The following is a 26,994-nucleotide window of genomic DNA, read 5'->3' on the forward strand; positions in this document are numbered from 1 at the left end:
CAGCTGTTCTAGGACTATGACTCCCATCAGCCCCGTCCATGACCTGTTGCTGGCTGGGGGCTGACGGGAGTTGTAGTCCATTGGGAGACAGCGTGGTACAGTGGTACCTCTGGTTACGTACTTAATTCGTTCCGGAGGTCCGTTCTTAACCTGAAACTGTTCTTAACCTGAAGCACCATTTTAGCTAATGGAGTCTCCCGCTGCCGCTACACGATTTTTGTTCTCATCCTGAAGCAAAGTTCTTAACCCGAGGTACTATTTCTGGGTTAGTGGAGTCTGTAACCTGAAGCGTATGTAACCCGAGGTACCACTGTATGGCACATGGGTGGCAACCTAAGGCCCGTGGGCCGTATACAGCCCAATCGCCTTCTAAATCCGGCCTGTGGACGATCCGGGAATCAGCGTGTTTTTACAGGAGTAGAATGCGTGCTTTTATTCAAAATGCATCTCTGGGTTATTTGTGGGGCACAGGAATTCGTTCATTATTTTTCTTTTCAAAATACAGCGGTACCTCGGGTTAAGTACTTAATTCGTTCTGGAGGTCCGTACTTAACCTGAAACTGTTCTTAACCTGAAGTGCCACTTTAGCTAATGGGGCCTCCCGCTGCTGCTGCACTGCCGAAGCATGATTTCTGTTCTTATCCTGAAGCAAAGTTCTTAACCTGAAGCACTATTTCTGGGTTAGCGGAGTCTGTAACCTGAAGCGTATGTCACCTGAAGCGTCTGTAACCCGAGGTACCACTGTATAGTCTGGCCCCCCACAAGGTCTGAGGGACAGTGGACTGGCCCCCTGCTGAAAAAGTTTGCTGACCCCTGGTAGAGCACTTACGAGTGTAGGACTAAGACCCGGAAGACCAGGGTTCGAATCCCCACTGAAGCGCACTGAGTGATCTTGGGAGAGTCACTCTCTCTTGGCCTGACCCACCTCACAGGGTTGTTGTGGGGATTAAAAAGAGATAACCATATAAGCTACCTTGAGCTCCTTGGAGACATTAGTGGGATATAAATGCAATAATAAATAAAAATAACCCCCTAAAGCAGGGGTCAGCAAACTTTTTCAGCAGGGGGCCAGTCCACTGTCCCTCCGAGCTTGTGGGGGACTGGACTATATATATTTTTTTTGGGGGGGGGGGATGAACGAATTCCTGTGCCCCACAAATAACCCAGAGATGCATTTTAAATAAAAGGACACATTATACTCATGTAAAAACACGCTGATTCCCAGACCGTCCAGGGGCCGGATTGAGAAGGCGATTGGGCCGGATCCGGCCCTTGGGCCTTAGTTTGCCTACCCATGCCCTAAAGAGTATTACAATGGTTACTCCCTGTGTAGGAAAGCCTTCCCCCAACGTGGCGCCCTTGATATTTCGGACTACAACTCCCACCTGCCCAAACCAGCACAGCTAATGGGCAGAAGCGATGGGATTTTCTGCTTTGATTCTTGGATGAGGCCGTTTTGAATAAGCTCCCACTGGAGATCTGGAGAGGGCCAGTAATGGGGTGCTTTTGAAGACAGTTAAAAGATTTCTTGACCGCTTGATCCCTGAGTTTGCTGGATCCGGTTGGTGTCATTGTCCAAATTATGCACGATCTGCTCTGATTTTCTGGTTTTAATAGGTTTTTAAAAACGTCTCTTGCAAACCACTGAGATTGATAAAAGTAGTAGATACGTTTTAATAAACAAACAAACGAATCAATGCAGCCCAATTAACGGGTCAGACTGATCGCTTCAGAAGTGGCTGTTTTTACAAAAAGTGTTGCTAAATAAAAGGGCAGGCAGGCAAACATGCTTGCTTTATTTGTCTGAGTTAACCCTTGGAATATTGGGCTTGCAAGTGTTGTACACTGGTTAACACAGTAGCAGGCTTTTAAAACCACTTGTAATTTTGTTATGAATGGATAATAAGTAATTTAAGTAAGGTTCCAACTGAACAATGGACATGCAGTATATTGATAAATAATGGAACCAAGGAACGGACTAGAGGGAAGTCAATTTGTTTTGCTATGTGTCGTTTGTGTATTTTTATTGTTTTTATTTTTGGAAAATCAATAAATTGTTATACAGTGGTACCTCTGGTTACATACTACTTAATTCATTCCGGAGGTCCGTTCTTAACCTAAAACTGTTCTTAACCTGAAGCACCACTTTAGCTAATGGGGCCTCCCGCTGCCGCCGCACAATTTCTGTTCTCATCCTGAAGCAAAGTTCTTAACCTGAAGCACTATTTCTGGGTTAGCGGAGTCTGTAACCTGAAGCGCATGTAACCTGAAGCGTCTGTAACCCGAGGTACCACTGTATTAAAAAAAGGGAATCCTGGGCTTCCAATTTAGCAGCAGCAGCAGCAACAGATCTCGATCAACCGACTCCTGTTTCTTCCACCGATCGGCAGCTCCGCTTCCCCCTGCCCAACAGGAGGGGGAGCCAGGGTGCCTCTGAGCGCGTGCAGAGCGCCTTCCCTCCCATTCCACTGCGGAGCAAACCCCTCCGCCTCCTGCCCATCTCTGGGGCTGAGAGGATGGGGCGAGGGGTGTCCCGAGCGCTTCGGCAGCGAAAGGCAGCGTCCTCCGGGCGCCTCTCCCTCCGCCCGCTCCGCCGAGTCCGCACCGGCTGCGCAGCGCCGCGAGTGACGCTCCTCTTCAAAGAGTGCGGCAAGTTGGGCGCGCGGAGGGGGGCCGTACCAAGGAGAGGGGGGGGAGTCGAGAGGGGAAAGAGCGGCGGGAAGATGTCCCCCCCCTTTCCCCGCGCGCTTTTTCTCTCCTCCTCTTCCTCCACCTCCTCTGGCTCAGCGAGAGGAAGAACGTGAGCGCGCGCGAGCGAGAGAGAGAGGCCGGCGCTCCGCAGGCGCTGCTGCTCGGGCCACCCCCGCGGCGGCTCTTGGTACGGTCCCCGTCGGCGGGGCTGGCTTCCCCCCCCCCCCAGTCCATGTGTTGCGAGCGCAGCAGCGCCAGTCGGCTGCCGGGCAGCGCGAAGGGAGGAGCGGAGGAAGAGCTGCAGCTGCGGGAGCGGCGCGCGCGGGAGGGTCGGACGGGCAGCCGGCGAGGGAGACGCGGGAAGAGGCGAGGTGAGCGGCGGCGGCGGCCCCGGAGGGGAGCCGTGAAGCGGAGGCGCCCCTCAAAACTCCTCCTCTCGGAATAAGGGGGTCCCGAGCTCCCCCCTTTTTGCTGCTCCTCTCCCTGCTCCGAGGTTGCGGGTCCCTTCGCTCAAAGTTGGAGGACTTTTTCAAGCTGTGGGGCTGGGTTATTTTGGGGGGGGGGTTGCGTTTCTGTGGGGCGCTCAGATTTGGAGGCGAGCGTTCAAACTCGAGGGGTCTTCCTCTTGGGAAGCCCGGGTTGTTTTGAATCAAGGGAGGTGCTGCTTTTCACTGGGGCGGGAGCAAAGCTTTGTAAGCCCCCCCCACCAAAGATCGGGGGCTGGGCTTTCTTTGGAAGGGACGCGGGGGGGGGGGCGTCGAAGTTTGGGGGCTCTAACTTTGTGCCTTCGGAGAGCCTTTTTTGCACGGGGAGTTGTGGGGCAGAGCGGGGGGCTGGCAGCTCATCCAGCCAGGATACAGCGCTCCCCCCCCCCATGTGTGTGCCTGGAAACAGAGTTGCAATATGTGGGGTGCATCTGTGCCCCCTCTCCAATAGGCTATGCGCACCCCCCCCCAATCTGTGTGCTTGGAAAATGGGTCTCTGGAAACAGAGTTGCAATGTGTGGGGTGCCTCTGTGCCCCCCCTCGGAATAGGCTGTGCCACCCCCCAAATTGTGTGCTAGGAAACTGGGTCTCTGGAAACAGAGTTGCAGTGTGTGGGGTGCATCTGTGCCCCCCTTGGAATAGGCTGTGCCACCCCCCAAATTGTGTGCTTGGAAACTGGGTCTCTGGAAACAGAGTTGCAATGTGTGGGGCGCATCTGTGCAACCCCCACCCTCCCCATAGGCTGTGCAGTCACTTGGCTGGACTCCTCCAGTCAAGCAGCCAGGGGAATAAGCCGAATTTCCTTCTGTCTCCAGCTTGCTTGGATCAGCTGTGATGGCGCATACTTGGGTGGCATCCTTCGGCTGCCTGGAGTTCCATGGAAATAAGAGCCCACGGAGGAGCATCTCTGCCTCGATGCTTCTGGCTCGAAATCCTTCCTCCCAAAGGGATGGGGCTTGGCTGAGGTGGCTGGGGGCTCGGAAACGGCCCGTGGGTTCCCCCCAGACACCAGAAACTCAGATATATAAGCCGTGCACCAATCGGCTCCTTAAAACCAGGGTTGCAGCCACCAAAACACAATGCCTAGTTGCCAGTTTTGGGGCCAGACAGCTCAAAAGCCATCTTTTTCAATACAACGTTTTGCTTCCTGAAATTTATTCTGATCGTGCAGATAAAATACAGTCATACCTTGGTTCTTGAACGTCTTAAGTTGACAAACAAATCGGCTCCCAAATACCGAAAACCTGGAAGTAAGTGTTCTGGTTTTCAAACGTTTTTCGGAAGCCAAATGTCCGACGCGGCTTCAGATTGAGTGCAGAAAGCTCCTGCAGGGAATCGGAAGCAGTGCTTTGGTTTTCGAATGGTTTCAGGAGTCGAAAGAACTTCCAGAACGGAGTAGGTTCGAGAACCAAGGTGTGGGTGTATCACGAGTTCTACAGGATGTGGCATAAGCGTGTGAAAACAGTCTAGATCCCATATTCCCCAGGCATGTGCCTCCCAGGCATCTTCACAAGTGGCCAATTGTTGTTTATTCATGCCGGACTTTTTGTGACCCCCTGGACCAGAACACGCCAGGCACTCCTGTCTTCCACTGCCTCCCGCAGTTCGGTCAAACTCATGCTGGTAGCTTCGAGAACACTGTCCCACCATCTCGTCCTCCGTTGTCCCCTTCTCCTTGCGCCCTCCATCTTTCCCAGCATCAGGGTCTTTTCCAGGGAGTCTTCTCTTCTCATGAGGTGGCCAAAGTATTGGAGCCTCAGCTTCAGGATCTGTCCTTCCAGTGAGCACTCAGGGCTGATTTCCTTCAGAATGGAGAGGTTGGATCTTCTTGCAGTCCATGGGACTCTCAAGAGTCTCCTCCAGCACCAGAATTCAAAAGCGTCAATTCTTCGGCAATCAGCCTTCTTTATGGTCCAGCAGCCAGGTGCAAAACGCTCCTGGCAAATTTCGAACACTGCTCCCACCATCCCTGACTATTGCCCATGCTGGCTGGGGCTGCGGGGAGGTCCCCATCCTGGGTTTAATGCTCATGACATTTTGGGGCTCGGTTGTGGCATGGAAAGCCTGTTGGCTGACAATGTGCAAGGCTGGATTCCAATTACCGTATTTTTCACTCTATAAGGTGCACCAGACCACGAGACGCACCTAGTTTATGGAGGAGGAAAACAAGAAAAAAAATATTCTGAATCTCAGAATCCAGAACAGCAAGAGGGATCGCTGCGCAGTGAAAGCAGCAATCCCTCTTGCTGTTCTGGCTTCTGGGATAGCTGCGCAGCCTGCATTCGCTCCATAAGACGCACACACATTTCCCCTTACTTTTTAGGAGGGAAAAAGTGCGTCTTATAGAGCAAAAAATACTGTAAATGGCCCTGAATGTGCGCATAGGGTTAGAAAAATTGCAGCAGGGAACCCCCTTTCCCCCACCCGTTATTCTCCCCCACCCACCCCCAATTCTCAACAGCTTGGTGGAGTTACACCACCAGCCCTTCCCCTTTGTGTTTTTTGGGACTTGGCTGATAAGGGAGAGGGATGATAATGTTGCAGCACACATGGACCCCAAGGGATTTGCGGAGACTCCAGGACTGGCCCTCTGATGGGGAGATAAAAGGAGTTATTTCCACTTGCGATTTGTAAGAGTTTGAAGGGAAAATTGGTTGCAGGGCTGGGCCTGCGTTAAGACCGCACTCTGGTCTAGTGTGCTGGGCCAAAGTTTTGTCCTGCAAATGACCCTTTAATGCAAGTGGGGCTTCACTCTGCACCAGGGATGGGGGGAAACCCTGGCTCCCCAGATGTTGTTGGACGACAACAAGCATCAGCCCCAGCCAGAGTGGCCAAAGGTCATGGGAGTTTTGCCTCTCCAGATGTTGCTCCAAATTCCCCATCGCTGCTCCGCATCTAGAAAGCAGAGTTCAACTTCTTGGGTTTAGGTGTTGTGCAATAGTCCTGAAATATCTGAGATTCTGGTGCAATCTTGCTTGCTAAGACAGATCGCTTTTAGTTGTCCCATAGGTTAGGTGCTGAGGTTTATGGGATGGTCTCCCCATCTGTATCAACTTCTGTAAGTAGCAATGTATTGCATTCAGTTTTGGGGGAGCTTGGATAATGGAAGTTTCTATAATCGTCCCTCCCACCTGCATTCCCTAAGTTGCCTTCGGCAAGGCACTGTCTCTCAGCCTTCAGCCTTCCAGCTAACCAACCCCCTGCCTTACAGGGTTGTTGTACAGGCGACGTGCAAAGTGCTTGAATTGCAAAGTGGATGCTGTAGTCTTTGGAAGTAGGTGGTTGGGCGAGCACAGAAGGCACATTTCTTCTCTGTGGAATGACAGTATGTGTGCAAGTTAGCCTGTTGCATCAAAAGCAACAGAGTTTTGCAGCACCTTAAAATGAAGTTGGCATTTTCCAACAAAGAAATACCAAAGGGATTCCCCCAGCATGAATCTGCTAAATCAGAAGTTATTTGAAAGTTTGATTCTGTCCATTTGGGCATGAATCGAGACAATGGTTTCCTGTCCTGCTCCAAGTGTTAGCAATGATAAGATAATTGTGCCAATTACTGCTATTGTGATCAGTTGGTGTGCTTGTTTTGCATACATTTAAGCTTTAGTTGAGTTGCCACAGTTGGTTATTTTCTGCATTCCATTGCTATTTGATTCTGTTTTACATTCCCCACCCCCCAGTGTCCCTGTGTAAATTTTACACACATGAACGTGTCTCTGTCAACTGAGGATAAGACTTCATGCACCTGAGAAAGTGGACTCTGGGCTGCAAAAACATCTGCTGAAATATAATACAGTCGTACCTCTGAAGTCGAACGGAATCTGTTCCAGAAGTCCGTTCGACTTCCGAAACATTCGAGTTCCAAAGCGAGGCTTCTGATTGGCTGCAGGAAGCCCCTGCAGCCAATCAGAAGCTGCGGAAGCCCCATTGGACGTTTGGCTTCCAAAAGAACATTAAACAACCAGAACACTCACTTCCGGTTTCCGATCGTTCGGGAGCCAAGACATACGAGTTCCAGGGTGTTTGAGAACCGAGGTACGACTGGATAGGTGTTTTTTATATTGTTTTGCACATTGGGGGCAGAAAGGCACAATTAATACTTTTGCTAATGGCCACAATAGTGATGGCCCCACTTCTAATTATTATTTATTTCCTTTATTTGTCACTTTTCTCACAGTGGCTCATCTGTTAGACACACAGCAAAGCTGAAAAACCTATAAACCTATTAGCCTTGTTTCGCTACTGCTATGCTATAAGATCCACTGTCCTGTGATATCATATACGACTTTGTACTACTGATGAAGCCTAGGACAGCGAAACAAGGCTAGTATTCCGGAAATCCTTGTCTTAGACTCTGTGAAAGGATTCTGTGGAACTGCAAAAACTGTGGACTGTTGGACTCTATGAACAGGCAGGTGGAATAGACATTTTCACATATATGGACCTTATGCATAAACGGATTGGAGAAAGAACTGATCCACTGGGTCTTCTACCTTTTTCGTTGAACTTTATGAGCTACTTCTGTTGAAATCTACAATTCAATACGATGGATAGTATATATTATTTTTTTCAAACGTACAGCCGGTTACGTCTTGTGTGTTTATTATTTATTTATTGGGTATTTGTATGCTGCAGGTAAGAGATGGGAAACTTCATGGCTCCAGGGACCAGATCTGGCCCCTTAGACCTCAGGTTTAAGGTGCTGGTTTTAACCTTCAAAGCCCTATACGGCCTAGGACCCTCGTACCTACGGGACCGCCTCTCCTGGTATGCCCCACAGAGGAACTTGCGGTCTTCAAATAAAAACATCTTGAAGGTCCCAGGCCACAGAGAGGTTAGGCTGGCCTCAACTAGAGCCAGGGCTTTTTCAGCTGCGGCTCCAACCTGGTGGAACGCTCTGTCACAAGAGACTAGGGCCCTGCAGGACTTGACATCTTTCCACAGGGCCTGCAAGACAGAGCTGTTCCACCAGGCCTTTGGTCAGGGTGCAGCCTGACTCCCTCCTTTGGCAATCTTTACAAAACTTTAGTTTATGGTTGCCATCAATTTTGAATTTGATCTTAATTAATTTTTTATAATGTTTTTATAATGTTGCACTATTTTAGTGTTGTTAGCCGCCCTGAGCCCGGCTTCGGCTGGGGAGGGCGGGATATAAATAAAAATTATTATTATTATTATTATCTGCTTGACTCTAGGAATTCTCCCCAGCTGCACTTTTCTCTAACCAAGCTGTTGTCTTTTAAGAGTTTTTGCCTGTCTGGAATGTGGCCTTGAACTCTGTTGAATGCTACTTGCTTGCCAGATTGGACAGGGGAGCGTGCAAGTTTGTGTAGGGACTAGCCTGCTGTGCAAAGGTGAAATTCCCAGGTGGGGCTCCTCCTACTTCCTGCCCCTGGCCCCGCCCACCACTGGCATGGGACCGCTGGGAGATGACGCAGAGGGAATGCAGTTCTCAGACAGAGAAAGGTCCCCCATTGCTGCTGCGAGTAACTCTACCAACGTACGTTGTATTGCGCACACCCGTGACAAGGGCTTTTGCCTAGTCCTCAATGCAGTTGTTCTTCTGGCCAAGCCCAAAGGAGCGAAAGCTTGCAGCTGGTCCCCACATCCTCTCTGCTTCCTCATGTCCTGCAATGTTGCTCAGTTACATTCTCAGGTGGCAACTGTGCTGAGTTGGCGATGGATGCCACACATTCATTAACCCCCCCTCCCAAAAAATAAATAAAGTTCAGTAAAGCACAGTGGAGTTTTTTGCTGCTTGCCTTGTGAAGGGTAGGTCTGGGAGATGGGCAGAGTTTGCTCTTAGAATCATCAAACTGTAGACTTGGAGGGTATCATGGTCTGGTTCACGGGCTGTTGGGGACGTCAGGACCGGGGGCAAGATGGCGGGGTGGGAGCAGGAACGGGAGTCCAGAAGCCAGGAGTCAGGAAGCCAAGAGTCCGAGGGTCAGGAAGCAAGGAGTCATGAAGACATCTGAAGGCAGCCCTGTTTAGGGAAGTTTTTAATATTTAATGCTGTACTGTTTTTAACATTTGATTGGGAGCCGCCCAGAGTGGCTGGGGAAACTCAGCCGGATGGGCGGGGTATAAATAATAAATTATTATTATTGTTTTCCCTCCACAGGGGCAGAGTACGATGGCGGTTTCACCTGCTATATACCGCCGAGCGAAGCTGTCATCGCGGTCTGCCCCTATATACCGGCCCTGGACCATATATCGTGGTAACTCCCAGGCCTATACCTCCAGCTTGTCAATATCCTTCCTAAACTGAGGTCCCCAGAGCTGGGATGGTACATCTTGTGAAGGCATCAGCAGCTTTCTAGCACCGGGGGAACATGCTGCAGTTGTAGACCGCATGGCTGGATATGCTAACTGGCCCTGGACCTAAAGTGCAACAAGGATTTAAAATGAATTTGAAGGACTGCAGTCCTGAAACGGCTTCTGTTCCCAAGGCAGGTGTCGAAGGGGCCGTTCAAGAGCTAGCAGCTTGCAGACTGCAGGGCTTGTTCGTTTTTTATTGGATTAATAGATCATGGCAAAAAAGAGCCCTTGATGAAGATTAATAGGAAGAAAAGGGGTTCCCACTGAGAAGAGTTAATATCTAGTTATTTTACCAGCAGGGAACTTCATCCAGGAGCTGCCAGCCAAATGCTCAGGAACTGGAAGTGTGTGTCTGTGTGTGTGTGTTTGTGTGTAATTGGTTGGCAAGCAGGTTTGGGTTGTGTTGGCTGATGAGCATCTTTGACATCTAATCCCCAAAACTCGGAGCAATTGCACGCAGGACAGCCTTACGGGAGAAGTTAAGCACATTTTCCTGCTAGAACTGCTTTGCAGCTGCACGGTGGTCTGTGTTGAAAGGGGGCAGGGAGGAAGGGAACTGTTGCAGTGAATTTATATATTTAAGAAATGCAAATGTGTATCACGTTGGATGTGTATCGTCCAACTTTACCAGCTGGATTCCCTGCATGTGAATTTGGGTACAAAAAAAGGGATTCTGTTGCAAGGCCAACCCCATATCCTGAAGAAGACAGTGACTGATGAAAGATACAAGGCTATGTTGCTTTTCTTGTAGCTTGTTTTGGTCATTGTGGCATCTTTTTAAAGCTTGACAGCTACTTCGAAAAACGGACAGATTCTTCTGTATTTATCTCTTCCTGCATTTGGCCTTCAAGAGAGTATCTTTACAACCGAGCCTTTTATTTTCCATTAGGCTTCGTTTTCTAGTGCGCCCATCGCGTTGTGATTCATTCTCCCCCTCTTTTTTTTTTCTGGTGTTCCTCTTCCAAGGGAATTCTGGGTTGTGTTTGACTTCTTTCTCTTCCTCCTCCTCCTCCTCTCCCTCCTTTTAAAATTCATGTTTTCGAGAGAGCGAGAGGGCACTGAAGGGGAGGAAGAAAATCCCAAATCTGTAAGCAATTATCCTATTACATGCAAGGCAGTCCTATGGAGAGTTTAATTCAGAGCAGATGTAGAAAAAGGCATGTGAATTCCAAATTTCAGATGATCTCAACTCCTTCCTCCCCTTTTTATTTTCCAAATGCTCTCGAAACTGGACGGGGTTTTTCAAACCATGAGAGGTCTTTTTTTCTTTTCAGAAACGCCCTTTTAAGATCTTCCACGTATTGTGTGAAATGTTTGTAACGGGGGCTTTGTCTCTCAAGGATGTTCCACATGTAAATGTGGTCTGCATAAGGGATGGGCGATTTTTGTCGACTTCAGTCTTAAGGACTCCGTTCCTCTTCATTCGACATACAAGTTTTTGTACATGGCTTTGCCTTGTAGACATATTCTTGCCAACAGTTTCTTCCAAAATAGTTCACTTCCCCCCCTCTGACGTGTGAATTTTGGTCCGTATACACTGCTTTGCATGCACTTTTTGGCTGGAGAACTGCAACCCGAAAACTTTGAAGAAGTTTGATTGTTCGTTTGAAAAGATAGCAAACGACTCTTCTCCTTATTTGCCCTGCTAGGACTCTTTTGCCGCTAGTGGGGTGAATGGGAGGATTTTGGATATACTTGTTTAACAGTTTTTCTGTGTTTTGAGGTTTTGCATGTCTGTTCATTCGGGGTTTGTTTTTGCCCATTTATACGCAACTGAGGGATTGTTGCCTTTCTTGGGTTGGGGAATAAAGTGAAGTTGACCTGGGGGGGGGGGAGTTTAACTATGTGCTGCCCAAATAAATTTGTTTATCTGTCCTTAATCTTCCAATGCTCAGCTTCATTGTATGTCAAAGAGTTCTGGCGTTGTGAAAGAGGGAGAGAAAAGTTTTCCCCCGTGCCATGTATTGTTTTATAAATTTCTATCAAAGCCTGCTTCCCCAAACACAGCAAAACTGTGATTCATGTTGTTGGGCGATGCCTGTATTTTTCCCCCTGTTGCGAATCTGGCATCTTGGAGCGTGTGGACATTAAGCTTAAATAATCGACTGGGGGAAATTTAAGAACTGTTCCATTGATTGCCTTGCAAACAAGCATTGCAGCGCTGTTCAGGGGTTGCCTTCAACCACAAACCTTAATCGCCCTTTCCACCAAAATCTACCTTCAGGAAAGTCTGCTAAGGAGGGATGCTGGAGACAGTAAAGCTCATGTGGTCCAAAATCCCGTTCTCTCAGTGGCCAGCCAGAAGCCTATGGGATGCCCCCAAAAATGATCTCAGCATCATTCTCTCCTCTTGAAGTTTCCAGCAGCTGATATCAATTCAGAAGCATTTTGAGGCAGACAGTGGAGGTAGAAGAATAGCCATGATGGCTAGTAGCCATCAGTAGCACTTTCCTCCATGAATTTGTCTAATCTTCCTCTAAAGCCATGTTTCCCAACCCCCGAGCAAGATGTCTGAAGACAGCCCTTTTTTAATGATTCATGTTTTAATGTATTTCTAATCTTTCGTTGGAAGCCGCCCAGACTGGCTAGGGAAGCCCAGCCAGGTGGGCGAGGTACAAATAATAAATTATTATTGGGTCGCCAGCTGTTTTCGGACTACAGTTCCCATCGTCCCTGACCACTGGTCTTGCTAGCTAGTGATGATGGGAGTTGTAGTCCAAAAACAGCTGGAGACCCAAGACTGGGAAACACTGCTTTAAAGCCTATCTAGGTTGGTGGCCTCTATTGCCTGCTGTGGAAGTGACTTTCTTCGCTTAAGTACTTTCTTTTAACTCTCTGTAATCCTCCAATATCCAGCTTCGTTGAATGACCACCAGTTTTAGCATTAAAGAGAGAAAGGGAAATACTTCTCCGGCCGCTTTGTCCATGCCATGCATTGAAAAACCGATGTTGACTCTTCAACGAAGCATTCATTAAAAAATCAGTATGCAAAGCTGAATTAACTGTATGCGCTTTGAACTTGCTAAAGGTAAAGGGACCCCTGACCATTAGGTCCAGTCGTGACCGGCTCAGAGGTTGTGGCGCTCATCTCGCTTTATTGGCCGAGGGAGTTGGTGTACAGCTTCCGGGTCATGTGGCCAGCATGACTAAGCCGCTTCTGGTGAACCAGAGCAGTGCACGGAAACGCTGTTTTCCTTCCCGCCGGAGTGGTACCTATTTATCTACTTGCACTTTGATGTGCTTTCGAACTGCTAGGTTGGCAGGAGCAGGGACCGAGCAACAGGAGCTCACCCCTTCGTGGGGATTCGAACCGCCAACCTTCCGATCAGCAAGCCCTAGACTCAGTGGTTTAGACCACAGCGCCACCCGCATCCCCTTGAACTTGCAAATGTAAGAGCAAAACTTTCATTTGTTTGTCAATCCGTGGGAATGCATCGCCTCGGCGTCTCTGGTTCTCTCTACCAGAGGCCTCATTCCTCCAACATAACGGCATCTGAGAGGGCAGCTGCTTGAAGAACGATTGGTGGTGGTCAAGAGGAAACAGGAAATACCCCATCAAAGAGGCACTTCCTCTTCAGGGCCTTTGAGAGTTGCTGTCATTGTTCTGGGGTAGTGGGCATTTCCTTTTCCTGTGCCAATTTGCCGCCGGCATGTCTGGACTATCGGCAATCGGAACGAGGGTTCCTCTCCTCCTGAGAAGGATGAATGAGAAATTTGGTGAAGATTGCATTTAAAGGCAGACTTGCCTCCTTCACCCTTTTTGAAATAACGTGCACCAAAACGCAGCCGTCTTTCGAAATTTTCATTTTCTGAATTTTGCAATGCAGTTCTCCAGGCAAGTAATGCATACAGAAAATGTGTATACTTAGGTGGAGTGTGCTCAGAGGTGAAAATATTAGCCAAGATAAGTGCACCAAAATGCCTTACATCGGGGGAAATTGCTTTGCAGAAATGTGCACATTAGATGAAATTGCATACAAATTCTCAGGACTTGGAGAATTTTGCAGTAAAATACGGGTGAATTTTTATGTGGACTGTTGCTTAAGAAGAAGAAAAGCAAACTATTGTAGGGAACTGGGGGATTGGACCTAAGACTGGACAGGTAGAGAAAAAACTAAATTGACAGATTCATCCATTCTTACCTCCGGCCCACTACAACTCTGGGAATTGTGGCCTTTGGGTGCTGCAATTTAAATGCACACTTGAAGCAGCTTTAACCTTCAGTCTGTGGAAGGGAAATGGAATTGCCCTCGTATATGGTGCTCTAGAACTTCACCGTCCAACAAGAGGGAGTCTCTGCTGCAAGGAGCATGCAATCTCTGTTTTGATAAAGGGGACAGAAAAGAGATGAATGAGCTCAATTCCTTTCTGGTGAATCCAACTGCTAACATCGGCAGCAAAGACATTCAGCGGTGTGTGTCTCCTCTCCCCCCCCTCCCCACCCCCCCCCACCCCCCGTTGGATGTCATCTCTGCTATGGCCTTGGGACCGGAAGCCTTTAAATCTTTTTCATTGTTCAGATCAAATCTCTCTAACTGGAACTCTGAGCACATGAAATCCCCTTGGGGTCGATGCCACTGCTTGTGTGCTGCACAGCTCGTGGAATGCTCAGCTTTGGTTGGGTAGGGTCCAGCAGGGAGCAACAGTATCAGGACAATGAACGGTTAAAGAAGATCTCTTGGCAGCCAGCTCTCATGGACAGGGAATTTGAACAAAGGAAAAGACAACAGAGGTTGATTCTGTGATGCTCAGGAGGACTTTAAACAGCCCAGCAGTTGGAGGAGCACATTTATAGATAGATAGATGATAGATGATAGATGATAGATAGATAGATAGATATTCAGGGACCACAAGAGCAGAGTGTGACTTGTAATAATAACAATAATAATAATAATAATAATTATTATTATTATTTATTATTTATATCCCACCCATCTGGCTGGGTTTCACCAGTCACTCTGGGCGGCTTCCAACAGAATATTAAAATACAGTAATACATCAAACATTAAAAGCTTCCCTAAACAGGGCTGCCTTCATATGTCTTCTAAAAGTCTGGTAGCTGTTCTTCTCTTTGACATCTGGTGGGAGGGCGTTCCACAGGGCAGGTGCCACTACCAAGAAGGCCCTCTGCCTGGTTCCCTGTAGCTTTGCTTCCATTGCTGCCTCCAACTGTGGAGAAACAGCACCGCCTTCGTATGGCCGACGTAGCATTTGAACCCGTGTCTCCCCGGTCCTAGCCCAACGTTTTCTAACCACTCCAACCACGCTGATCCGTTGCTTTCTGAGAACCCCTTCCCACTGGATGCAAGGCCCAAGGCTGCCTCTTCTGCATTGTGGTCAGTGATCACGACCCATGCCTCCTTTCCCAATAAATAAAACCCCAATAAAACACTTAATTCAGAGCTTGGAGGTAGTTGTCTGGGCAGCTATACAAGGTTGGCTTCAGGATGTTCTCCTCCTGGGCCAGCTGGAGCCGAAGAGAAACATTTCAGCAAAAAAATAAAATCCTCCAGGGAAATTTGAGTCATCTGATTTAATTCCTTTCCCCCCTCATGGTTCTCCCATGTTTGGGAGTTGGCAAATGGTTTTTAATTAATTGCATTTGCTGCATAGCTGCCCTGTTCCCTCACAGCAGGGCTGTGCAGTAGCAGGGCAGGCCAAACATTTTCATGCAGCGTGATTAAATCGGAAAGAGTCCTCCGTTGCATCTAGGAATTGGGGTGTCCCACGTGCCCTGCTTTGCAGAGGGCAGCCGTGCTTTGAAAGGCTGTCTTTTAAAAAGATTTTTAAAAGGATCCAAAGAAGGGAGGCTTTCAGGGCCCTGGCTTTCCCCATCACCAGGTTCCTCATCACCTGGGCAGCAGGCAGGGACACAGCACAGCGGGCCACAGTCTTCCCCACTAGGAAGAAAGTGCCTTGCGTTCTTATCTAAACTATGGCGATTCTCCCTGAGTTTTCCCCTTTGCGTATAAATTGGCATGCATGCAATTTTCATGCAGACCTGAGTCCTCTTTCTCGATAATGCATTTTATCTCTTTTTGGAGGTGCAAATAAGGGATGGATCCAAAACTACAGCGAATGCCTTTGTTCTGAATGTGAGTTATTTACACAACAGGCTCGGCCCTGTTGAGGAGTTGTTCATCTGCTCTCTCTCTGAGGATTCATGGTTCTATAAAACAAGAGCAGTGGGACCAGTAATAATAATAAGAATTTATTATTTATACCCCACCCATCTGGCTGGGTTTCCACAGCCACTCCGGGCGGCTTCCAGCAAAATATTAAAATACAATAATTCATCAAATATTAAAAGCTTCCCTAAACAGGGCTGCCTTCAGATGCTGTCTAAAAGTCAGATAGTTGTTTATTTCCTTGACATCTGATGGGAGGGCGCCACTACCGAGAAGGCCCTCTGCCTGGTTCTCTGTAACTTGGCTTCTCGCAGTGAGGGAACCGCCAGAAGGCCCTTGGCAATGGACCTCTGTATCCGGGCTGAACGATGGGGGTGGAGATGCTCGTTCAGGTATACTGGACCAAGGCCGTTTAGGGCTTGAAAGGTCAGCACCAACACTTTGAATTGTGCTCAGAAACATACTGGGAGCCAATGCAGATCTCTCAGGACCGGTGTTATATGGTATCGGCGGCCACTCCCAGTCACCAGTCTAGCTGCCGCATTCTGGATTAGTTGCAGTTTCCGGGTCACCTTCTAAGGTAGCCCCACATAGAACGCATTGCAGTAGTCCAAGCGGGAGATAACCAGAGCATGCACCACTCTGGCGAGACAGTCTGCGGGCAGATAGGGTCTCAGCCTGCATACCAGATGGAGCTGGTAGACAGCTGCCCTGGACACAGAATTGACCTGCGCCTCCATGGGCAGCTGTGGGTCCAAAATGACTCCCAGTCTGCGCACCTGGTCCTTCAGGGGCACAGTTACCCCATTCAGGACCAGGGAGTCAAGTGAGTCATATGGTACTGTCCCCCCGAACCCCACCAGCAGAATGTTTGCTATTCTTGCACCTTCCATGCTCGTATCAAAGAAGCACAAGGAAATTGCCTAGTGGATTGTGCCCCGTATTAATCCGCTGGAGGGAGCATCATCTAGACTTTCTCTGTCGGGTCCCACAAAAATGTCTCACGTTGGCCGGGATCCAGGCCATGCTGAGCTTCAAGCGAAGAGCCAGGTGTGCCAGGAAAATGTACCTGTGCAGCAAATTGTTCCAGATGGCTAGAGAGAGAAAGAGACTCCTCTGCCTTTTCATCCCTGTTGCTTTTCCTCGAGGTATAGAATATTCTTAGCCAATTAGGGCCATTTGAATCACAGTTTTGCTGTGGTTTGGGAAGCAGACTTTGATAGAAATTTATAAAACAATACATGGCACGGGGAAAAACTTTTCTCTCCCTCTATCGCAACACCAGAACTCGTGGACATACAATGAAGCCGAGCATTGGAAGATTATGGACAGATAAACAAATTTATTTGGGCAGCACATACCGTATTTTTCGCTCTATAGGACGCACTTTTTCTCCTCCAAAAATTAAGGGGAAATGTGTGTGCGTCCTATAGAGTGAATGCAGGCTGTGCAGCTAAGCCCAAAGCCAGAACAGGGAGAAGGAGCGCTGTGCAGCGCTCCGTCTCGCTGTTCTAGCTTGGGGTTAGCTGCGTAAAGCCTCCGCAGGCTTCAAAGGCCGTCTCCGAAGCCAGAACAGTGAGGCGGAGGGCTGCGCAGTGCTCCGTCTCATTGTTCTAGCTTGGGGATGGCTGCACAAAACCTCCGCAAGGCAGCGGGGTGCCTTCACCCCGCTGCTCTGCGGAGGCTTCAAAGGAAAGGCTGCATTCTGTTGGCTTCAGGCAGCTATCCGCAAGCTTTCCGAGCGCAGCAGGAGTTCCCGCTGCACTCCGAAGGCTTGCGGATAGCCGCCTGGAGAGCGAGAGGGGTCGGTGCACACCGATCCCTCTTGCTCTCCAGGCTTCGCTTCGCTGGAGATGCGCTGCACAGTTTTCCCTCTCTGCGCAGCGCCCCTTCAGCGAAGCGGGAGGAGAAATGGAAGGGGCTCCGTTTCTCCTCCCACTTCACTGAAGGGGCGCTGAGCAGAGAGGGGGAGAATTTTTTTTCCCCTGTTCTCCCCCTCCTATGGTCCAGTGCGTCCTATAGAGCGAAAAATACGGTAGTTAAACTCCCCCCAGGTCAACTTCACTTTATTCCCCACCCCAAGAAAGGCAGCAACCCCTCAGTTGTGTATAAATGGGCAAAAACAAACCCCAAACCCCGAACGAACACACATGCGAAACCTCAAAACACAGAACAACTGTTAAACAAGTATATCTGAAATCCTCCCATTCACCCCACTAGAGGCAAAACAGTCCTAGCAGGGCAAATAAGGAGACAAGTCGTTTGCTATCTTTTCAAATGAACCATCGCTCAAGGGAGGAAGCAACCCAGAACAGGCCCTTTTTCCCTTTGACGTTGGGTAGCCTGCCCCGCGGGACGTGGGTGGCGCTGGCAGTTAAACCACAGAGCCTAGGACTTGCTGATCAGAAGGTCAGCAGTTCGAATCCCCGCGATGGAGCGAGCTCCCGTTGCTCGGTCCCTGCTCCTGCCAACCTAGCAGTTCGAAATCACGTCAAAGTGCAAGTAGATAAATAGGTACCGCTCTGGCGGGAAGGTAAACAGCATTTCCGTGCGCTGCTCTGGTTCGCCAGAAGCGGCTTAGTCATGCTGGCCACATGACCCGGAAGCTGTACGCCGGCTCCCTTGGCCAATAAAGTGAGCGCCACCCCCCCGGAGTCGGTCACGACTGGACCTAATGGTCAGGGGTCCCTTTACTAACCTGCCCCACCTAAAACCTGGGGCACCCCAGCTGCTTTGGACCACGACTCCCAACAGCGCCCAGCCGGTGGGAGTTGTAGTTCAGCAGCTGGAGGAGCACATAGTTAAACTTTGGAACTCTCTGCCACAGGAGGCAGTGATGGCCAGCAGCCTAAAGGTGTCTTTAGAAGAGGATTGGACACATTGGCATCAAAGCCTACTAGCTACGCTCTGCATCCACAGTCAGAGGAAGCAATGCTTCTGAATGCCTGTTGCCACAAACCCCAGGTAGAGAGATGCCGATTGTGCTCGGATCCTGCTTGCTGGTTTCCTATAATGGGAATCTGGTTGTCCACTAAGAGAACAGATCTACATGGGGCTACCTTTGAAGGTGACCTGGAAACTGCAATTAATGCAGAATGCAGCTGCTAGACTGGTGACGGGGGGGGGGGAACCGCCGAGACCACATAACACCGGTCCTGAGAGATCTGCATTGGCTCCCAGTACGTTTCCAAGCACAATTCAAAGTGTTGGTGCTGACCTTTAAAGCCCTCAACGGCCTCGGTCCAGTATATCTGAAGGAGCGTCTCCACTCCCATCGTTCAGCCCGGACACTGAGATCCAGTGCCAAGGGCCTTCTGGCGGTTCCCTCCCTGCGAGAAGTGAGGTTACAGGGAACCAGGCAGAGGGCCTTCTCGGTAGTGGCACCTGCCCTGTGGAACGTCCTCCCACCAGATGTCAAAGAGAAAAATAACTACCAAACTTTTAGAAGACATCTGAAGGCAGCCCTGTTTAGGGAAGCTTTTAATATTGAATGCTGTATTGTTTTTAACACTTGATTGGAAGCCGCCCAGAGTGGCTGGGGAAACTCAGCCCGATGGGCGGGGTATAAATAATAAATTGTTGTTGTTGTTGTTGTTATTCTGGACTAGATGGGCCATTGACCTGATTCAGCAGGCTCTTCTTAAGAACCAAGATTTGTAACTTGGGGTAAGGGAAAGGGCTGAACTCGCTTGCTTCCGTGGTCAGGAATATCTTGTGCACAGGATTTGCTCCTCCTTCTGTCTGTGGTGGGGAGTTAGGAGAAGCTCCAGATGCCTGGTGGAGGGAGGCAGGAAGTGGGTCTCCAACCACAGCCTCCTTCCTCCCCCTCCATCCAATTTAGCTTTGGTAGTTTAGGGAAAACTTGAAGGCCTACTTGGGGAGAATGGCGGTCGGCTTTCTCGCGAGCAAAGTGGTGCGCAGCGCCTGCATTGCTGTGCACGAAACAAAGCAAGCTGAGGACATGCCGGATTTGAAAGCGCAGCAAAGAGTCCTGGCTTCAAACAATCGCCTTCAGATGGATTCCTTCTGAAGAACGTTCCCAGGAACGCTGAGCCAAATTCCTTCACAGCATAACTGTGTGGCTTTTTCCACTGACATTTACAACCCAGATGTCTCTCCGTGTTGAATCTTTTTGCGTCTTCCTCCCCCCCTTCTCCTCCCCGTCTTCCCTTAACACATAGTACATTGGAACGCTCCAGAACTTCAGCTCTCGCCATGTCCTTCAAACATACGATGTGTAACTTTTCTATCCTTTGTGGAAAGCTGGGTGCACTCCCTGCAAAACAAGGGCCGAGTTACGTGATAGGTAAAGGGTCCCCTGACCATTAGGTCCAGTCGTGGCCGACTCTGGGGTTGTGGCGCTCATCTCGCTTTATTGGCCAAGGGAGCCAGCGTACAGCTTCCAGGTCATGTGGCCAGCATGACTAAGCCGCTTCTGGTGAACCAGAGCAGAGCACGGAAACGCCGTTTACCTTCCTGCCAGAATGGTACCTATTTATCTACTTGCACTTGGACGTGCTTTCGAACTGCTAGGTTGGCAGGAGCTGGGACCGAGCAACGGGAGCTCACCCCGTCGCGGGGATTCGAACTGCCGACCTTCTGATCAGCAAGACCTAGGCTCTGTGGTTTAACTCACAGCGCCACCTGGACTGGAGAACCTGCAGAGATGCCTTGTCTTCGTATGTGCCTGTCCTCCAGGTGACCTGTTTGTTCAACATCCATGCGAAGCTCCAGCGGCAGTTTAGGGCTGTCCGGTCTTTATTCCGATTTGTTTGCAGGGAGGTTAGATGCGAGAGAGCATTTATCGTGCATTCATCCTGGTTTGCTTGTTGGGGGTGTTTATATGTCTTTCCTTTAGACAGTCGTTCATCCCTTACTTTCCAAGCATTATAGTCAATGGCAATTTTAGGCGCGCCCAATATGTGTGCGACTGTGCTGAACCCAGAAACGACCTGAAAATGTCATAAAAAGGAGTGGGGAACAGGTTATTTGCGGGCTTTTTCAATGGTGTTTCAAATACACATGATTTCACTTAAACGCTTGGTGCCCTTGAACATAACCCCCCTCCCACCCACTCCCTGGTAAATTGAGAGTTGCCTGTACATAATCACTTTCCTAATTTCTAAAAGTCTGCTTCTTCTTCTTTTAAAACGGATTTCTTGCAGTAGGGCATTAGTCCCCCAATATATACATTCACTATTCAGAATAGCAGTTTGCACAACCAACTAAAGCAGATAGCAACACAGTGGATTTCAAAACGGTAACAACGAATTGTGCATTGATCCAAAATCCAATTAAAGCAATGTAGTTTAATTAATTCAACAAAATGAATGGACTTGATCCAGTGATGCCAGCTTTTTCAAAGGTAGAGACTCAGCACTGCAACAGGAGATTTAGGAGTACATTCAGTTTGGCGCAGGCTCCAGCACTGGCAAAAAGGACCTATTTTAAATCCTGGAGAAACGAGGTTCCCAAATTTAGCCTGGGACAGGAAACAAGCGGCAACTTTTGGCCCAGGACTGTTTGCGACAGCAGTTGTGGCCTCGCTGGCTGTGGGGGACCTGACCAGATTCTTCCCTAATCTCCCAGGGTCAGGCAAGCTTTTCTCCATGGAGAAAGCAAAATGTTTTGTGCTGCGTGCGGTAAGGAAAAGAGTCCAGCTTCTGCTTAACAAAATAAATCTGAGCAGCTCGCAGCTGATGCAGAACGGAAAACCCTTGCAGTTTTTTTTCCAGCTCTTTCCCCCCCCCCCCCCTGCCCTGACTTGTACACTTGAAGGGTGGCTGAGTGAGGAGAGAAGAGGGTGAAAGAGCAGGGAGGGTTTTTCTGGGTGGTTTTTAAGGAGGCAAATGTGGAGAGGAGGCTGGTTAATATCAACCCCGCTGTTTGGGAATCCCTCGCAGACAACCCTTGCAGTGCCTGGAGACAGAGCGTCTGGTTGTGCATCCCTGACCACTGGTCCTGTTAGCTAGGGATGATGGGAGTTGTGGTCCGAAAACATCTGGAGGGCCAAGTTTGGCCATGACTGTTCTAACCTCTCTTCCACACTGGTCCCAGGGACTGAGAGAGAGAGAGAGACCCCTCCCGAAGCTTTTCTGTTAGGGATTACGTATAGGGAAAGACCTGCCAAAGAAACTGAAAACCATTTTTATGTATGTGACAAAGGCGGCAAGAGTCTTAATAGCACAAGGATGGAAGAATGAAGAAACTCCGACGAAAGAACTGTGGCAAGAAAAATTGATGGACTATGCAGAATTGGCAAAACTGACGCACATACTACGTGACAAGGATAATTCTGACTTTAAAGATGAATGGGAACCTTTGACGAAATATTTGAAGAAACAACAATACGAACTGGACTCTTTGGCAGGTTTTGAATAAGCACTCTCAAAATCTTTATTGGTAATATTTGTTGTTGTCGTTTAGTCATGTCTGACTCTTCGTGACCCCCTGGACCAGAGCACGCCAGGCACTCCTGTCTTCCACTGCCTCCCGCAGTTTGGTCAAACTCATGCTGGTAGCTTCGAGAACACTGTCCCACCATCTCGTCCTCTGTTGTCCCCTTCTCCTTGTGCCCTCCATCTTTCCCAACATCAAGGTCTTTTCCAGAGAGTCTTCTCTTCTCATGAGGTGGCCAAAGCACTGGAGCCTCAGCTTTAGGATCTGTCCTTCCAGTGAGCACTCAGGGCTGATTTCCTTCAGAATGGAGAGGTTGGATCTTCTTGCAGTCCATGGGACTCTCAAGAGTCTCCTCCAGCACCACAATTCAAAAACATCAATTCTTCGGCGATCAGCCTTCTTTATGGTCCAGCTCTCACCTCCATACATCACTACTGGGTTATATACTGGCTTATACTTGGTAATATACAGACAGATAAATTAAAGATCTTTACAATATTATAACATGCAGACCAAAATACATGCTGAGAAATCAGAGATAGTAGCTGAGGGAAGTCGGGGGGGTGGGGGTGGGAGAGTGGGGGGACAATGTGGATGGTGTATTTTTGTTAAAATTATTGTGTTGAAATTCTTAATAAAAATATTTTTTTAAAAGAGAGAGAGACCCTTGCCGAAGACCCAGGATGACCATTGCTGGGCACTAACACAGAACTAGGTTGACCAATTTTCTGAGTCTGAATGAGCCGGTTTCAGATGTCCTCAAGGGCGAGGCAGCTGAACAAAGTGTCCTAATGTAGCAGAGCTTCAAATGTAAGGAATGGTTCTCTCTCAGACACCATCCACTGTTGTTTTCCTCTCTGTTCAGTGATGATGTAATCGGGCCTCTGTATCTGGGAGCCCTTGTCTCCAGGGAACCCTCTTTCAACTTCTGGGAGGCTGCTCTCTCCGTGTAAACCTGCAGAGATCTCTGGATAAAAGAGGCTTCTAGCGATGGGGATTTTATGTTTCATCCCCGCGTCCGGGATTATGGCATGAGAGGAGCCGTAAATTCAAGGCCCGACTTACCGGGTTGTGAGTGGTCTGTGGAAGCTGTGGTCCCTCCAGTTCTTGATGGACTACAAAGACCATCATCCCTAGATCACCACAGGCTGATGGGAGACCAATATTAATTGCAATATGTTTGTAGGACAGGACATGGGTTCCATTACATGATCCAGATTTTCCAGTACTTTCCCCACAATAGGGCAGAGAAATACTTATCTGAGTTGAATCCACCTTTGTTTTCTACAAAGCACTTCAATCCCTGCTGAAATATACTCGGAGTCGAGAGTGGATTTCATGCTCTTTATTCAGCTCATAGTGGTGAGGAGGAATGGAAGTTCCCCCCAGAATGTCTGCTTTATATACATTATTTACACAATGGGCTGCACGTGATTGGCTAATTCCACGATGCTCCTGTAGGCCAATCAGGTTGCGGATTCACTTCCACCTGGAGCTGGATTGGGTGGCTCCTGTGGACCAATCAGACTGCTGCATTCTGGATCCTATTGTTCTAGGACCAATCAGACCGCTGCATTCTGGATCCTATTGTTCTAGGACCAATCAGACTGCTGCATTCTGGATCCTATTGTTCTAGGACCAATCAGACCGCTGCATTCTGGATCCTATTGTTCTAGGACCAATCAGACCGCTGCATTCTGAATCCTATTGTTCTAGGACCAGTCAGACTGCTGCATTCTGGATCCTATTGTTCTAGGACCAATCAGACTGCTGCATTCTGGATCCTATTCAACTCAGTACATAACACCTGCGTTTCCAGACTACGAAGTCAAATTTTCTGAAGGGGAGATGTAAGAAAACCCCCAGAGATTAGCACTTCTGCATTTGCTTGTGAGCAGAGGGCCCCTATACCGTAAACTGCATGAAACACCTAGACCCAGTTATTTAGAGAAACCTTCAGCGGTGGTTTGCTGCCCTCAGGGATACAGATAAGATTAAAAATGTGTTGTGTGGTTCAGAGAGGTCTGTAATGTTTACTACAGCTAAATTCCTAGCGGAGGCTGCTCAGCTTACACAGGGTCACACGGCCTCCTCTGAAATTTAAGAATCTGTTCGTTATACATTTTGGGTTCATGTTTCTGTTTGAGTGCAAACTGTACTTGGTTTGCCTTATTAATACATTTGAATACGGGTTGTACGCCAGAACAGATACAGCCGTCTCTGGGATTTACAAGGCTATTGGAAGGTCATATTCAAATAGCCAGATATAACATCCCTAGCAACATCGCATTTTCTAGGCATGAGATTTGCTTCAGATTTTGATGTTTCTGTGCTTAGATTGGCCCCGTATTTCCTGCTGGAGTTGCCACTTCGAAACTCTGAATGCCTCCGAGTTTCCAAACAAGGGTGTTTTCAATTCTCCCCTTTCCGAGATCTGCCTCCCTTTGTTGTGCTAAAGCTCTTTTTGATTCATTAATTCCTAATTGCCTAATTACAACTCTTTGGCTCCTGGATCTCGTTCAGCTCCTTTGATCCATTGATCTCGGAATGAAAAGCCTGGAACGTGTAATTTGAGGACGTGTGGGTTGCAGCGATTTGCCCAGAGTCTCTGCTATTGCAGCCCTAAAAGGTGCCAGCAACTATAGGAGAAAAACACTGCTTTTCTGGGACCGCTTCGTATCTGAATGGAGGGGAATGGTCGTGTTCAAGTGCTCCCCACATGTAGAGAGCTAGCACATCAGGGAGGGAGATTCTAACTTGGCCTTCTCACTTAACTGCTAGCTTTCCGCAGACAGGGTGGGCTTCTGTGCCGGAGCCAGCAAATGGACAGTACCAGGCTAGGTAGACAGATGTTCTGAGGACCCTTTTATTACAATCCCACTTCCAGATGTTGAAGGGTGAATATACCTTTTTAGAATGTGGTTCTTTTGGGGAGGGTTATTGGGTTATTGTTATTTTGATTTTATATGTTGTGGTCTTGTTTGTGAACTGCTCTGAGACCTCTGGGTATAGGGCAGTGTATAAATTGAATAAATAATAAGAATATACTGTTTCACTTCCACTTGGGGCAGCTTCCTGCTGAAATCTGTAACTTTCTGTCCCACAATTGTTCCGAGTTGGTTTGAGCTTTTTTTGGTCACACTATAACGCAGCAGCGCCCTTCCAGGTGGAAATACTGCAGTAACATTGGGGAAGTTGCACATAACAATCCGTAAAGCTGAATGATGGTGTGGACAGTCCAGTATAAATCGGCTGCTAACGTGCTATTACCAGTGACTGGTTCGCCACTGTGGGAACAGGATGCACAGCCCATTAATGAAGTTTATAACCCCCCAAAATTAAAAACAGTAGCAATTCATTGCAGGTGTGTATGTATGTATGCGTGTGTGTGTGTGTGTATCTCTTATCTATGCTCTGATCTAATCTTGTAGCTGAAAAGAAAAGAATATACAGCAAAGAATATTGCACGAAATCACATATTTTTCACTCTATAAGACGCACCCGACCATAAGACGCACCTAGTTTTTAGAGGAGGAAAACAAGAAACAGCGAAAAGCAACACAAAGCCTCTTGAGCACAGCAGGAGCGCTGTATTCACTCCATAAGATGCACACACATTTTCCCTTACTTTTGGGGAAGGGGAAAGTGCGTCTTATAGAGAGAAAAATATGGTACGTTTTTGCACATTCTTACTAACAGAAATGTAAGGGCGAAGGAAATTTATAGCACTGTGTGTGTGTGTGTATCAAACTACCTACCAAACATGCAGAAACCTTTGCCCACCACAGATGTACAGTAACTAATTCATAAGAAAATCAATTGCTGTTGCCTGTAATTGCCTGTCATGTGATTTGTGACAGTTCGGAATCGCAGACGCAGAGGAAAGAGCTTTGAAAGTGATAAGAAGAGCAGTAAAAGAAATACAAAGCGAGGAAGGTGTTTTGCTCTAGGCTCTAGCCTGTTCAGTTGTTTAAAAAGGGGGGGCCATTTCCAGTGCCCCCCCCTGCCGTCCCCTTGCCTCTTATCACCCTCCTAGTAATCCGGTCATCTCTCCAGGTGCAGCAACACCCCCTTTGGGAACCACTGCTTTCGCTTTCTCCCTTGCAGAGAAGGTGCTCCGATCTTCCTGCAAAAACAGCAGGATGGGATATACTGCAAATGTCTCTCTGGTTTTCTGATTGCAGCCAACCCCTCCTCTTGCATTCAAGGCCCAGGTGTGGAAGTGTGGTCCAGCGCTGCTTTGTCAAGAGGCGTGGCCCTATTTGAACTGGCCAATGTGCTGAAGGGCGGCAGCATAAGCTCTGCCCATTGGCTGCCCCCTGAGGCAGAGAAGGGCCGAGAACTCTTTAACCCTCTCCTCTCCGATGCTTGCCAGAAGAGGTGGCTTCAGCAGGGAGCTTATGAGGCACACTAAGAATCTGGTCGTCTATGCAGCCCGAGACACAGATGGGAGCAAAAGACGAAGTGAAAGAAAGCAGGGCTCTGTTTACAGTCATACCTCATGTTACGTCCGCTTCATGTTACGTTCTTTCAGGTTACGTCCCACGGTGACCTAGAAGTACCAGAAAGGGTTACTTCCGGGTTTCGCCGCATGCGCAGAAGCACAAAATGACGTCACGCACATGCGTGGAAGTTGTGATTCGCAACTCGTGCCTGCACAGACGCACCACTGCGGGTTGTGTTCTTTTCATGTTGCGAACGGGCTCTTGGAATGGATCCATAGCTGTCAACCGTCCCGTATTTGGCAGGAAAGTCCCTTATCCCAGTGCTGTGCCCCGCTGCTGTCTCTTATTGATGATGTCCCTTAAATTTCCCCAGTTTCAAAGGAAGCAGCTCCTCTCCCTCCCTCCCTGCCGGCCAGGGAGGAGGGAGGCTCCAACTGTGTTGCTTGGCTGCGTTGCTCACCCAATAAGGAGTCTAAGAACGACTGGGGGGTGGAGCTTGCATGCCTTGTGCCAATCAAATTGGCCACG

General features: G+C 48.6%; 1 protein-coding gene across 3 annotated transcripts in view; it reads left to right on the plus strand.

Annotated features, from left to right (window-relative positions):
• The window catches only part of FRMD6 (FERM domain containing 6), a 148,304-nt gene that overhangs the window by 60,663 nt on the left and 60,647 nt on the right, over positions 1 to 26,994 (plus strand). The window contains exon 1 of one of the 3 annotated variants that reach the window (XM_083436729.1): positions 2,787 to 3,062. The exons of the other annotated variants lie outside the window; for them this stretch is intronic. The gene's annotated coding sequence lies outside the window, so the exon portion shown is untranslated. Of the gene's footprint in view, positions 1 to 2,786; positions 3,063 to 26,994 lie in introns of those variants that run through there. 3 annotated transcript variants of the gene reach the window in all.

The sequence above is a fragment of the Podarcis tiliguerta genome (genome assembly GCF_965153285.1).
Source record: "Podarcis tiliguerta genome assembly, chromosome: 1".
In the NCBI taxonomy this organism is placed as follows: domain Eukaryota; kingdom Metazoa; phylum Chordata; class Lepidosauria; order Squamata; family Lacertidae; genus Podarcis; species Podarcis tiliguerta.